Source organism: Augochlora pura, chromosome 2, assembly GCF_028453695.1.
Source record: "Augochlora pura isolate Apur16 chromosome 2, APUR_v2.2.1, whole genome shotgun sequence".
NCBI classification, from domain to species: domain Eukaryota; kingdom Metazoa; phylum Arthropoda; class Insecta; order Hymenoptera; family Halictidae; genus Augochlora; species Augochlora pura.
Genome location: NC_135773.1, coordinates 25,626,889 through 25,639,082, shown reverse-complemented (window position 1 = coordinate 25,639,082; position 12,194 = coordinate 25,626,889). Strand labels below are relative to the sequence as shown.

The 12,194-nt window shown below is 44.3% G+C and overlaps 1 protein-coding gene across 3 annotated transcripts in view; it reads left to right on the top strand.

Moving 5' to 3' along the window:
• Window positions 1-3,786: 3,786 nt before the first annotated feature.
• 5-ht2a (5-hydroxytryptamine receptor 2A) overlaps window positions 3,787-12,194 on the top strand; it is a 58,713-nt gene continuing 50,305 nt past the window's right edge. For all 3 annotated transcript variants that reach the window (XM_078196352.1, XM_078196351.1, XM_078196349.1), the window contains exon 1: window positions 3,787-5,421. The gene's annotated coding sequence lies outside the window, so the exon portion shown is untranslated. The remainder of the gene's footprint in view (window positions 5,422-12,194) is intronic.

The window sequence follows — 12,194 nt, the reverse complement described above, 5'->3', positions numbered from 1 at the left end:
GTCAACTCAGGAGTCGTTAATAAAGGATTGATATGGACGATATAGAAATATGTTAATGAAAATAAGCTGTACAATGGAAGAATGTGGAGTATGATATTTTCAATTAAAAAAGTTGCATAGATATATTATATATATATATAAATTTTCTACGCGAGGCGAATGCCGCCATTATGTCACATTAATCAAAGTTCATTTTGAGTCACATTTTTTCACATACTATTTGTTCTTCACATATTATCGTAAGACGGTAACGCTGGTGGTAACGAGACATGGCCGTCGTATACGTGTGAAAGTTCACCCCGAGGTATGAAAATCAAAATGCTTTCACTTTCCAACTCGCGCAGCAATATTTTAAAAAATATGTCGAACAAATGCAGCGGCCAGTTTTCTTTAACAAATTCATAAAAATCGTTTTATTCTCATCGTGTTGCACGAGCTGTCCGACCAAGTATTCTTCCGATCGATGGGGCGACGTGCCCCGGAACACGGCGGAAACTTCTCATTTCGCTAGTGAAAGTTTTGCAGGAGCTCCACAGTAAATCGCGAAAGTGTATCGTAATAGGTTTCCCGGAAGCATCCCCGCGCGGCGGGCACAATACACAGACCCTAACTTACAAAGTCTAATCCCCGAGGCTGTTTTCGCCGTCGGGCGCCCGACGAAACGCGAATCTCTTAGGTCTTAGATTTATGGAGTCGGTGGGCGAAACTTGCGTCGTTTCTGCTCACCGCGGACCCCGGCGAATATCTAATGAGCGCCGTCACCTGTGCGCCAACACTCCCCCGACTCAGGGGGGGGGGGGGGCGTGAAAGGTCGTTACGACGTTTCGGAAGCGATAAAGAGTATTTATAGAGCTCTTTATTAAACGTTACGATCCGATGCACTCCGAAATGTTTAGCCAGCTACTCGCGAGTCGGCGAGGAGGATTAATAGCGTCGCGGCGAGAACCATCGGCTGCAAACATATTAGCGAGCATCGGCTAATCTATCTCTCGTCGCGCGCGCCAACAGGTTAGCCGAGAGCCTTTCAATTTCCTCCGTAAAGCCCTGCCGCCGCCCTGCAGTAGCGAAAAATCCGCGGAGAATGAACGACCCTAACGCGCGCGATCTCTCGTCAACGCCGTCGTGTGTACCGTTCCGGGAAACGTAATTAACCGAGCAAACAGCGCTCGAAGGCCGTGGAACGAGCTCGTTTCAGAGACGCGCGTTCAACCAACTGGCGCCCCGCGATTCGCGCTAAAACTACCGGCCTCTAAAAACGACCGACGCGTGTTGCTTTAGAACAATGACAAGATTAAACTTATTGACACCTTCCGCCGTATTTATTGCAGCCTGCGACTGTGCGTTGAGGCTCGGCGAGGTCGGTCCACCGCAATCACGATCAAGCCGTACGGACGTCACGTTCGATAGACCTCCTAGACGGAGGAGACCCTTGACGAATAAATTATGACATTGATAACTCGAGACAATAAGACCATTCTTTCACTGACAGTTTCCCATTTGTCCAATGATGACAATTTCAAAAACGTTTCTGAACTAATTCGATACATTCGTATGTAGCCAATCACGACGGAGCTGAACTGACAATGAACCTAACACGAGTCAGAAATGATTATGTATATCATATTATATTAAAGACTATAATTGATATCATATTGATTATTTATATCATATTATATTGTATATTCCTACGCTATCTTTAATTCAAAGAAAAGATGCCACGGCAGCGTGGACGCACGAAACCGAGATTCTCGCTGGTGAAAAGGGTGTTGGCGCAGCGCTCGGGGAAACGGGAGAGGATAGATAGTCCGGAAAGTTCGAAAATTGAATGTAATTAAAACTAATATGCTCGGGGTAAGAACAACCGCTGTAAAGATAAAGGAACGCGTTAAAAGTGCGATAAAGAGCGAGGAAAGATTACGCCGAGAGTCGGACGACTCTGGGAACGGAGATACATACGAAATGGTTCGGGGGGGAATCGGGGGGAAGGGGGGATGATGTAGCAGGGTTCAGCAAACAGATAAATCCTTGACTACCTTATCCGGAACAGACGAATAAGACCCATGGATTTGAGAGTTCGCAAAACTGGGCTTTTAAAATGGTTAGTAAAAGCGGGGATTATTATTGGAGGTGTAACATCCGAACCCCGAAGGTCGTCGGGGGCGGATAATGGCGCTTCTTCCGACTCCGCAGAGGTTATAATCTTTAAATCCGCGCGATTAGCTTGCAATGATATATTTTTCATGGGAAAAGAACGTGGATGATGGGAGAAATTTGTCGGCGATTCGAACATTTATTTGTCTTTGTATAAATAAGAATTTATTTTCTGTACGGTGATTCTTGTGATTTGATTAAACAATTTCTCATAAATGAATTGAAAGTGTCTTGTACCCAAAAACAATCGGAGAATCGATATTGGATGTTTGACGAACTTCGATTGTCGTTATTATATTAAGCGGTATTAAATTACGACCGTGTTTTACAAAATACATTTCTAATGTATCTTTTTACTTGCATTATCGAGAAAATGTTCCGATAAAAATATGGAAAAGGGCGGAAAGAGTTTTGTAACGTAACTATCCTTGTCTGAACTGCTAGCCTTGGTTCCGCAAATGTTATTACGTGATCGCAGTAGCTCTAATGTAGAGAATTATGGACTGTAATGTTGTTATGGCTAAAAACTCTGCGTCAAATAATTTCTTGCCGCGATGTTTTTCTAACCAATTATTGGTAATGTCAGAGAATAATTATTGAAAAATATTTTGAAACGTTACACAGAGCCTCACAAAAATGTTCGAGCAATAACATTTTAAGCCCTTGCTGTACTTTAACGAATCAGACTCGTGATGGAGATTTCTACTAATATCCTGTTAAGTACGACTGTTATTCCGTTCTTTCAAGTCGGAATAAAATTCTGTCTCGTAATCTCACTTATTCCTTAATACCCGCTGCCTCCACTTATTTTCCTCATGAATATCGATTTGTTGTTCATCTACCCAGTTTCGTCGCAACTCCATAAAATTCATGGTCCAATTACAAGGACAAAAAATAAATAAAAATCGCGTAATCTCACTTATTCGCAATACCTGCTGCCTCCACTTATTTTTCTCATGGTTATCGATTTGTTGTTCATCTATTCAGTTTCGTCAAAACTCCGTAAAATTCACGGCCCCAATAATAAGGACTCGAAATGAATAAATATCCGATTAAAATAAGAATCACGTAATTTCGTTTACCCAGTTTTACCCACCAAAATTCACAGTCTTTATAATGTCAGTTATGATTATATGGGTTTTATAATTACAAGGGCACAAAATAAATAAATATCCGATTAAAATAAAAATCGCGTAACCTCGATTATTCAATCGATAATTCAAAACATATTTCAAAACGAGTCGCGCAAAATTATTGGAATAGAAATGCCGATCCAAAAGACGATATCCGTCTCAAAGGCCCCGGCGCAACCATTTCCGCGAAGTGCTCCGGGTCTATTCGTTCGCTGCTAAGAGGGCGTCGCGCAATATGTATCTGGATTTTGGGAGGCGTATGATGCACAATATGGCGCCGTTATTGCAGGCCGGTGCATTCCGCGGTCGCGGGGAACGGAAGACGAAAGAATCTTTCTTGTCTCCGACACGAAAGGAAGTTTTAGCGCGCGACGCTGCTCACCCCCTCTCTCCCTCTCTCTCACACTCTCTCTCTCTCCCTTCCTCCCCCTCTGTCTCTCTTTCTCTTGGTCATCGCGGAGCAGCTCGGTCTTCAGTGCGATCCACGCGGCCCGACCGCGAGGATGTGTTTTCGGAAGGGTGTACGTCGATCGAGTTTCCGCTAATCGTCACGATCGCGAACACAAACGATTTTAACTCGTAACTCGATTGGCAACCGATTCGCCGATCGATCAGTGCGACACAGTTCCATAATTAAATATCCCAATAGTGACCGCCGTCGTTCGATCGCGTGAAATATAGTTTCGTTTCTCCGGCGACGACGTTTCGACGACTTTCGGCGCAACTTCCGTCTCCGTTGATCCAGCCTGTGCACCGACACTTGAACCGATTTCCGGAGCCCGCAGGTGTCGGTAGCACCGATTCTCCACGAGATGCCGTAACAGCAGCGTCACCCCAGACAGAACAGCTCCGATCCCGAAATCAACGTCCACCGGAACCCGAGGAATCGTCAACGTCCCTGGAACCCGTGCCGCGACGATCGTTTCCGTATCGCCGTGGTTTTCTATCCGTAAATCGCAAAGTGTCCGCGGCGTCGAATTCGAAGCGAGAGTTTCTGTTTGAAATTACTAACTTCCCGCCAGTTGGACCGCAGAAATTGCGGAGTCGTCGGTGTCGGGGGGTCAGACCGTGCGTCTTCGAGATTTTCAAAAGAGGAGAGAGAGAGAGAGAGTACCAACGATTTGTTGAGAACGCGTGTATCGTGATCGAAATTGTGCGAGAAGATTGAGAATTAATAGCCGTCGATAGATTCGGGAACGACGCTCGTCGATTGAGGCAATGCACTGAGATCGGTGTTTTTACGAGCAGCGATACATCCGTGGTTTAATCGAACGTGAGAATTTAATGTTATATGATATATGATAGACTGCAGTTATTCAAAATTCTCGCAAACTGATCGCATCATTTACCAATCCTCTCTCGTTCAAATTAAACTATGCTTTGTTCTGTTGTAAAAATGGGTATTTAACCTTCTATTGGAAGAAATGAAATTTGATAAAATTCATATGATTCGCCTGTGCCATTTGATCGGAGGTACATCGCGTTCGAATAAGATCACGTTGCAATCGCGATATAATAGAATCCTTTCGAGCAACTTCGTGCTTATTTAATAGCAACAGCGAGAAAAACCGAGGAGAATTCCATTTTAATTTGATCGATCTCTGTCGATTATCCCCTTTCGAGGATGCATCGAAGTTGAAGCACGGCCAAGGCGTGTTCAGACCGTCCCGGATCGGCCGGAGACTCAAGGAACACTCTCTCCCAATCCGCTCCGCGAGTACACGCCTTTCCGCGTGGCTGTCAGCGCGAGCGATCGTTACCGTGATCTCGATGGATCTTCGCGCGATTTAAAATTGAAATCGGGCCGGGAAGACGGGAAGACGGCCGACGCTCGCGTCCACGGGGCGAGCTGCATGGCGCCGCGAGCCGTCCGCTCGTCTCGCAAATTCCACGGTGATCGATTATCGGGGATCCCGCGGATCCGTGATCCCCACCTGCGCTGAAATTACGAGGGGGTTTCCCGCGTGCCGCCGCGAGCTGTGGTTCGCGCGGGTCCGTGATCCGGAGGACCGGAAGCGGAGAAACGGATCCGAGGATCCATCTCTCCCGGTGAAAGTGCGGCCGCCGGCGCGAGGATCGCGTCACGCCGACTCGCGCGAGTCGTCTTGGACCCATCGGTGGACCCGCCGTGAGAAATGTGAGTAAAATGATGCAGCACTTCCGCCGGCGAATCGCGGCGAAACTTTGTATCGTGCCCGGAGGGTGGAACCCGATAGAAAAATACGAGATCTCGGCGCGCGGAACTTTTAGCCGTTCGGGAGATGGAACTTTTCAGGCGTAATCAAATTTGGCTGCGCCGACTCGGGGAAAACCGATTCGAAACTCGGCGGAACTTGCATATATGAGACCAGGCCGTGCCCCGGTTAATTCTACTTTGTCAACTTTTCTCCTCTTTTTTTCCTTTTTTTTGGATCCGAATGTCAAACTACTTGATGGACAGCTTTTTAAAATTTATGCGAGTTTCCCGAATGTTTCGGCTTAATATTCTGAGATATGTGCCAGGTTATATATTTATATATTTATATTTATATAGCCACGGGGTTGAGTACCAGCGTTCCTATTCCCACGCCAAGGCAGCCTATTTATGCGAACTTCATTTGTGATCTCCTTTAAATTCCTTAAGGTCTCCGGGGGCAGACCCTTTGCATTCGAATGGCGGCATTCAGATGCCACTAAATATTACATTGCCAGAATTTGAAACAATTTCCAGATTATTGCATCGAACATCCCTAACGAGACCGCGAACAAATACGGCGCATTAAAAATTCAAAATTATTCTTTCACGAAGTTCGTATCGACACAATTCTCTGCCAAGTTTTATTCGCGGTAGTTATTTATATACAGGGTGTCCCGGAAATCGTAGGAAAACCGGACCGGCGGCGATTCTGCATAAAAAAAGAAGAGAATATTTTGGTATAACATTTTTTCATCCGCTGCTCCGTTTTCGTGATAATAAATATAAATAAAAATAATAACAAAAAGGCCGTTTGCGAATAAAAAAATTTGGTTTTATCCAAAAATTTGGCTTTTATGCTTTAAAAGGATTTTAATGATTCGGCAATCGCTGCGCTGTACCGGGAAAATGTCTTCCCCATTCGGCGGCCAGTAATGCCGCGAATTCTATCCTAACGAAGTGCAGCACCGCGAAAACGAATCTGTTGCCCCTTTATAACCCAATCTGGCTGGAAAGTACAAGCAATTTGTATCGTTCCATCGTTCGCCCGGTTTTTGTGCTCCGGTTATCGATGGGAAAACCATAGTTGCGCTCCACCGGGCATCTTCCTGGAAATTTTCCAGGGATCCGCACTTGAACGCTCGTGTTTCTTCATTAATATATTCTCGTTTTAATAACAGAGAGATAGAGTCGTTCCTTTATGAACCAGTGTTTAGATGGAATCAATACCGCGAGCGTAACTAACCTGGCTAACTACGTGTTCCGTATGAAATTGCATTCGTAATGCGGACCGAAGCAGGCGCGAGATAATTAAAACTTAGGTATACCGGAACACGGAATATTAATTTTACGGGTATTTAGCGAAATACAAGTTATTCGTTTATTTTCACGTTTCAAACGATTGCCGTGACATATTCTGCGAACACGTCGTTAATGAAACACTTCGAATTTCACACGTTCCGTTAGTTTGTTCTTTGATATGAAAGACAAAATTATGATTGTCGCCTGTGTGACGCTGGTAATGAATTTATTTATTGCTATTGATCTTTATTGTACGAAATTAAATTTTGTATCGTTACCTGGGCTAACAATATAAAGCTTTATAAGCAATTTAAGCTTTTGTATTGTTCTTTCGCTTATTATATCACATTTTTATGATTTCTATGAAAAGCTATAATTACGAAAAATAGCTTGCTTACGATAATATTATTCAGGCGTTTTAATGGCAACTTAAGCGTTCAGTCGCCGGGATAAATTAATCTAGAAATATTACAAAGCGCACATGTGTCACATGGGAAAAAGCACTGTAAACACGTGGCGCAGAAAATATTCAACAAGTGGCACGGAAAAACGAAAAGCTCCTGTGAATCTAGCGCTATTACAGCGATAAGCAACGTGGCATCTTGTTAACAGTTTAAATATAGTAAGTGTAATTGTAATGTAATATAGTAAGTAATATAAATGTAATAAAGTAAGTATTGGTGTGCATTGCTACAATGCACACCAATGCGCAAATTGTACTAAGTCATATAAAATGGCAACATAAAATAGAAATTTTTGAGCTAAGCTTAAAATGGCTTGGACTGCAAAGGGTTAACTGTTCCAGCACACGAAGATACACTCTGCACAGCTCCGATAATCGCTCCGCTGCGTACATACTCCGTTGAAAGATATTAGATCAGAGTCAATACAATGACTCGAAGGCGACGTTTCCCATTAGCATTACGAGCCCCCGTTAAAACAAGATTCGAAGCGAGATATCGCCGGCAAAGTGGTATTCTTTTTATCTGTCGCGTCCGATCTAGCAACAAATTGGCAATTCGAAGGGACAACGCCGCCGACCCTTGATTAGCGGAGCCCTGAGGGATCCTACATTTTCCCCCCGCTATTCGAAATTGAGGAACTCGCCTTTCAAGCTGTAAATTATCCCCACCCCTCCGAGTGTAACGCGGCAATCGGATCGTGAGAAATTAGTCGACATTGAAGGGTGGTGGAGGAGCCGGGTCGCGAGCCAAAGAGTCGAAGGATTTGCGCGGAAAATGGACGCCCCTCCCCCAAGAAAAAGCTACAATCGGCGGGCCTCGATTCGACGTCCACGGGATTTTAAGTGCCTTCACCCACCTGTGCCCGATTTAATTAACCGTATCCGCGTCGCGCTACGAAATTATATTTCCATTGCCGGTGCCGAGACACCAATAAATAGCGCGCGGCCCGTGAGATCGAGCTTTAACCGGATCATGTTTAATGCTTCTCTCGCTCTCCCTTTCTCTTGTCCTCTCCTATGTCTTTCTCGCCTCTGATAAATCGTTCGCTTTTTACCGGGCGTCTTCCACGAAACGTAAAGAACTTTTCAGCTCCTGCCAGCTAACGGGACGCTAGAACTAGGAGAGGTCAAAACGATCCATTTCAGACTTTTTATTTCAGTTACCGAAGCCATAAAGGCGCTTCCGTAATAAATTATTCCACTTTGTCAGATCGCAACAGCGCGACGAACCTGAGCATTAATATTTAATTTACCATTTTTGGACTTTGGGCGAGTTTCCAATAACTTTCCCGTGGAGCAATTTGAACTCCAGGTAGCTTAAATTGAAGGTGAAAGTGTCTACTTTTCGATGCCGGAAGGTACATTCTCGTAAAACGGCTTAGGATTTTTTAATGATTTTTTTAATCAACTTTTCGGGGGTAGGAGGCTGTCTGGGGCCCATTTTTGAACTTTGGGCGCGTTTCCAATAACTTTCCCGTGGAGCAATTTGAACTCCAGGTACCTTAAATTGAAGCTAAAAGTGTCTACTTTACGATGCCGGAAGGTACATTCCCGTAAAACAGCTTGGGATTTTTTTATGATTTTTTAAAGCTAGCAATCGGGGTTATTAGGCCGTCTGGGGCTCAATTTTGGACTTTGGGCGCGTTTCCAATAACTTTCCCGTGGAGCAATTTGAACTCCAGGTAGCTTAAATTGAAGCTAAAAGTGTCTACTTTACGATGCCGGAAGGTACATTCCCGTAAAACGACCTGGGATTTTTTTATGATTTTTTAAAGCTAGCAATCGGGGTTATTAGGCCGTCTGGGGCTCAATTTTGGACTTTGGGCGCGTTTCCAATAACTTTCCCGTGGAGCAATTTGAACTCCAGGTAGCTTAAATTGAAGCTAAAAGTGTCTACTTTACGATGCCGGAAGGTACATTCCCGTAAAACGACCTGGGATTTTTTTATGATTTTTTAAAGCTAGCAATCGGGGTTATTAGGCCGTCTGGGGCTCATTTTTGGACTTTGGGCGTGTTTCCAATAACTTTCCCGTGTTATGATGTGGTTGATCACATCGGTATATTACACGCTTTCCAATTTATACAATGAATGGTGCTACAGTAATCGTTACAGATTGATCTGTTATTTGTAGAACGCGTAATAAAGAATTCAAATACGTCGCCGTGACAGTTTGAATATCAGATTACTTATAAATCTATCTGTCGAATGAAAGAGTAAAAAGAAGAAGAAGAAGCCGTGTGACAGCTACAGGAGGATTCTTTGTTTAATCGATCCTTTATTCCCGAGGAACGTACGAGTGTCAATCGAAGCATAAAAAAAGATATATAAGAGGCAGAAAAGGAACGATTTGGACATCAATATATCCCGATACCGTCGGAAGCTCGACGAAGCTTCCAATATTTCATTGATTCCGTCGTCTCCATATGCAGCTCCCGGTCGCAGTCGGGTCGATTCGATTCACCGACCGTCGGTGGACTAATTAATTCGAAACTGTCTGACCGGAGGCAATAGCTCCGCAAAAAGCGACGAACCGCGACGAGTTGAATAGTATTTGCCCTACTGTTTATTAAACACTTTTTCTCGGCCGCGAAATTTTATTAACGAATCGTTATGCGAACGACTAATTGATACGATCACGTAGCCGAATCTTTAATCTCCTTGATCTTGCCATAGAAACATGAACCGAGTATGGTAAACAATTGAAATGAATTTATTTCCAAGATTCCTGACCGCGTGTTCAGGATCCGAGACCCTCGCGCGTCGACTTCGACTGTTTTGTTGTTACAGTCGCGTCACTCTATTAAAAAACATTTTCCCCTGGCGAATTACAGCGAGGCGCGGGCGGGGAGGGGGGATGTTAGTTATTGCGCTGTAATTTTGTCAAGCCCCGGGGGCGTGGCGTCACGCGATTAACATTCACCGTTTGACCGTGGCGGAAGCTCCGGAAAATCCTCGCGGAAGAAGGTTTCCTCTCGAGCGACTCCGGGATAACGGCCGCGTAAAGCTCGTAAAATTCTGCATAAAATCTGGCCGTAAAATCGCAGATTTCGGCGCCCGCGCGCGCGCGCGACTTCAACTTTATTTAAGGAGAGCCAGGTAAGAGGCGGGATTACAGGCGGAAACCTTCGGCGATTAATATCCGACGATATTTTTCGTTAACAACGATCACGCACCGCCGAACGGTCGGGAAACATGGATGCATTGGTTACACGCGTGCAACTGTGCATCTGTTAAATGTTAATCAACAGGAAATAATTACTGTTTCTGCTGCTTTTATATTTCAACGTTCAATCGGGGAGAGACGGCCCTTTGGTTCGACACGCCCGTTCACGTGACGCGCCGTTTTGAAATTGACTCCATTGTTTGGTGAAAATCGTTTTGTTTCTGCGGTTCCCTGTTGTTCGTTCGCCGGTGTCAACGAGAAAGTGGGAAATCGAAAAAGGAAATTCGAACGGTTCCATCGGAATGCGCTCGCAACGGTGCATATAACCATGGGAACTATCCGCAACGTTGACCAATTATTTGGCCACGTGGTCGACAATGGACGACTGACAGCTCGACTTGGTCGGAAAAAATTCAAAAAAAGGACGCCGACCGAACGAACTACTGTTTCGCGACAATCGCCGATCGCGAATCTCCCGAACGACTTCGCGGATATTCAACGAGCTGGAGAGTATGAGATTTCGCCGTGCCCGGCTTATTCCCCAGATCTCCCCCCTCTTAATCGGGATACTAACTCCTCGAGCATCCCCGCGAGCTCTTACGAATAATACTTTCAATAATCCGGCTCCAGCTTGCAAACATGTTGCGAAATTTCATTTGCTCCCCGCGGCTTTAGGATTTCATAATAAACAGATTTAATGCACTTGTTTCTTGCGACTGTGAAATACGGTCTGGTTGGACGTATGATCCTTCTCTCTTATTATTCTATAATACGAATATGTTATGAAATACGTTAAACGGGGATTAATTTTGTATTAACGCTATATGAAATGAAATGCTACGAATAAATGGTCGCAAGCGAAATATATTAATTAATCTGTTATAGTCCCGTAGTTATTATACAATACGTGCTATTACGTTCGCTTCGATTATAATAACAAGTTTATTTATACACTCCTCTTCTGTCACAACGTTTGCGAACTATTTGTTGTTCGTAAAACAAACTAACAATGTTGGGACTCCTGTCACAACGACGAGATTCCAGGCGAACTATTTTTTAATGCAATTGTCAGTTGACATTATACTGGCACAGTTAAATTGATATGTTAACAAATAGCAAAATCACTTACATATTGAGATACTTCTTTAAATATTAAGAAACATTTCAGTTTGCTACCGAGATGAAACAAATCAGCATCAGGTGTTCGGGTTGCAGGCAATGGTTTAATACCTTTATAACTTAATTGCTAAGTTGCCGGCAATCTGTCAAACTAATACTATTAAAACCTAACATTAACAGGAAAAACAAAAGCATACCTATCAGCATGCAGCACGACATCTGCACTGTAAGATGACATTGGAAGGTGAATAGAATAAAGGGAATTGTTATCTCGAAACGTGCGTCAAAGTTCGAAAACCGACACTGATTTCTTGCCAGCCTAATAGAAGGCACCTCTGTAATTGAATTCGAAACGAAGCCGACGCGAACGACCAAAATGAATGTAACCGGTCGCAGGTCGAAACGGAACCGATAGATCGAATCCGAAAATGCGAGCGATTCTAGCGCGGGCCGCTGTCATTGGCCTTAGTAACCTCCGCTGGTGTGTCATATCTCGTTATCGAGTTCTATTATTTTCCGTGCGCGGGCCCGCTAACAAATTACATCCGTATCACGCTCCCATCGGTCGATGTCCAATCAGCTGAGCCCGAGAGCCGTGCACCCCGTTCTAACAGCCAAACGGCCGATGCACTTTGCCCGTGATACACATTTGCCAATCAAACACGTTCGCTAAACACGTGACTACGATG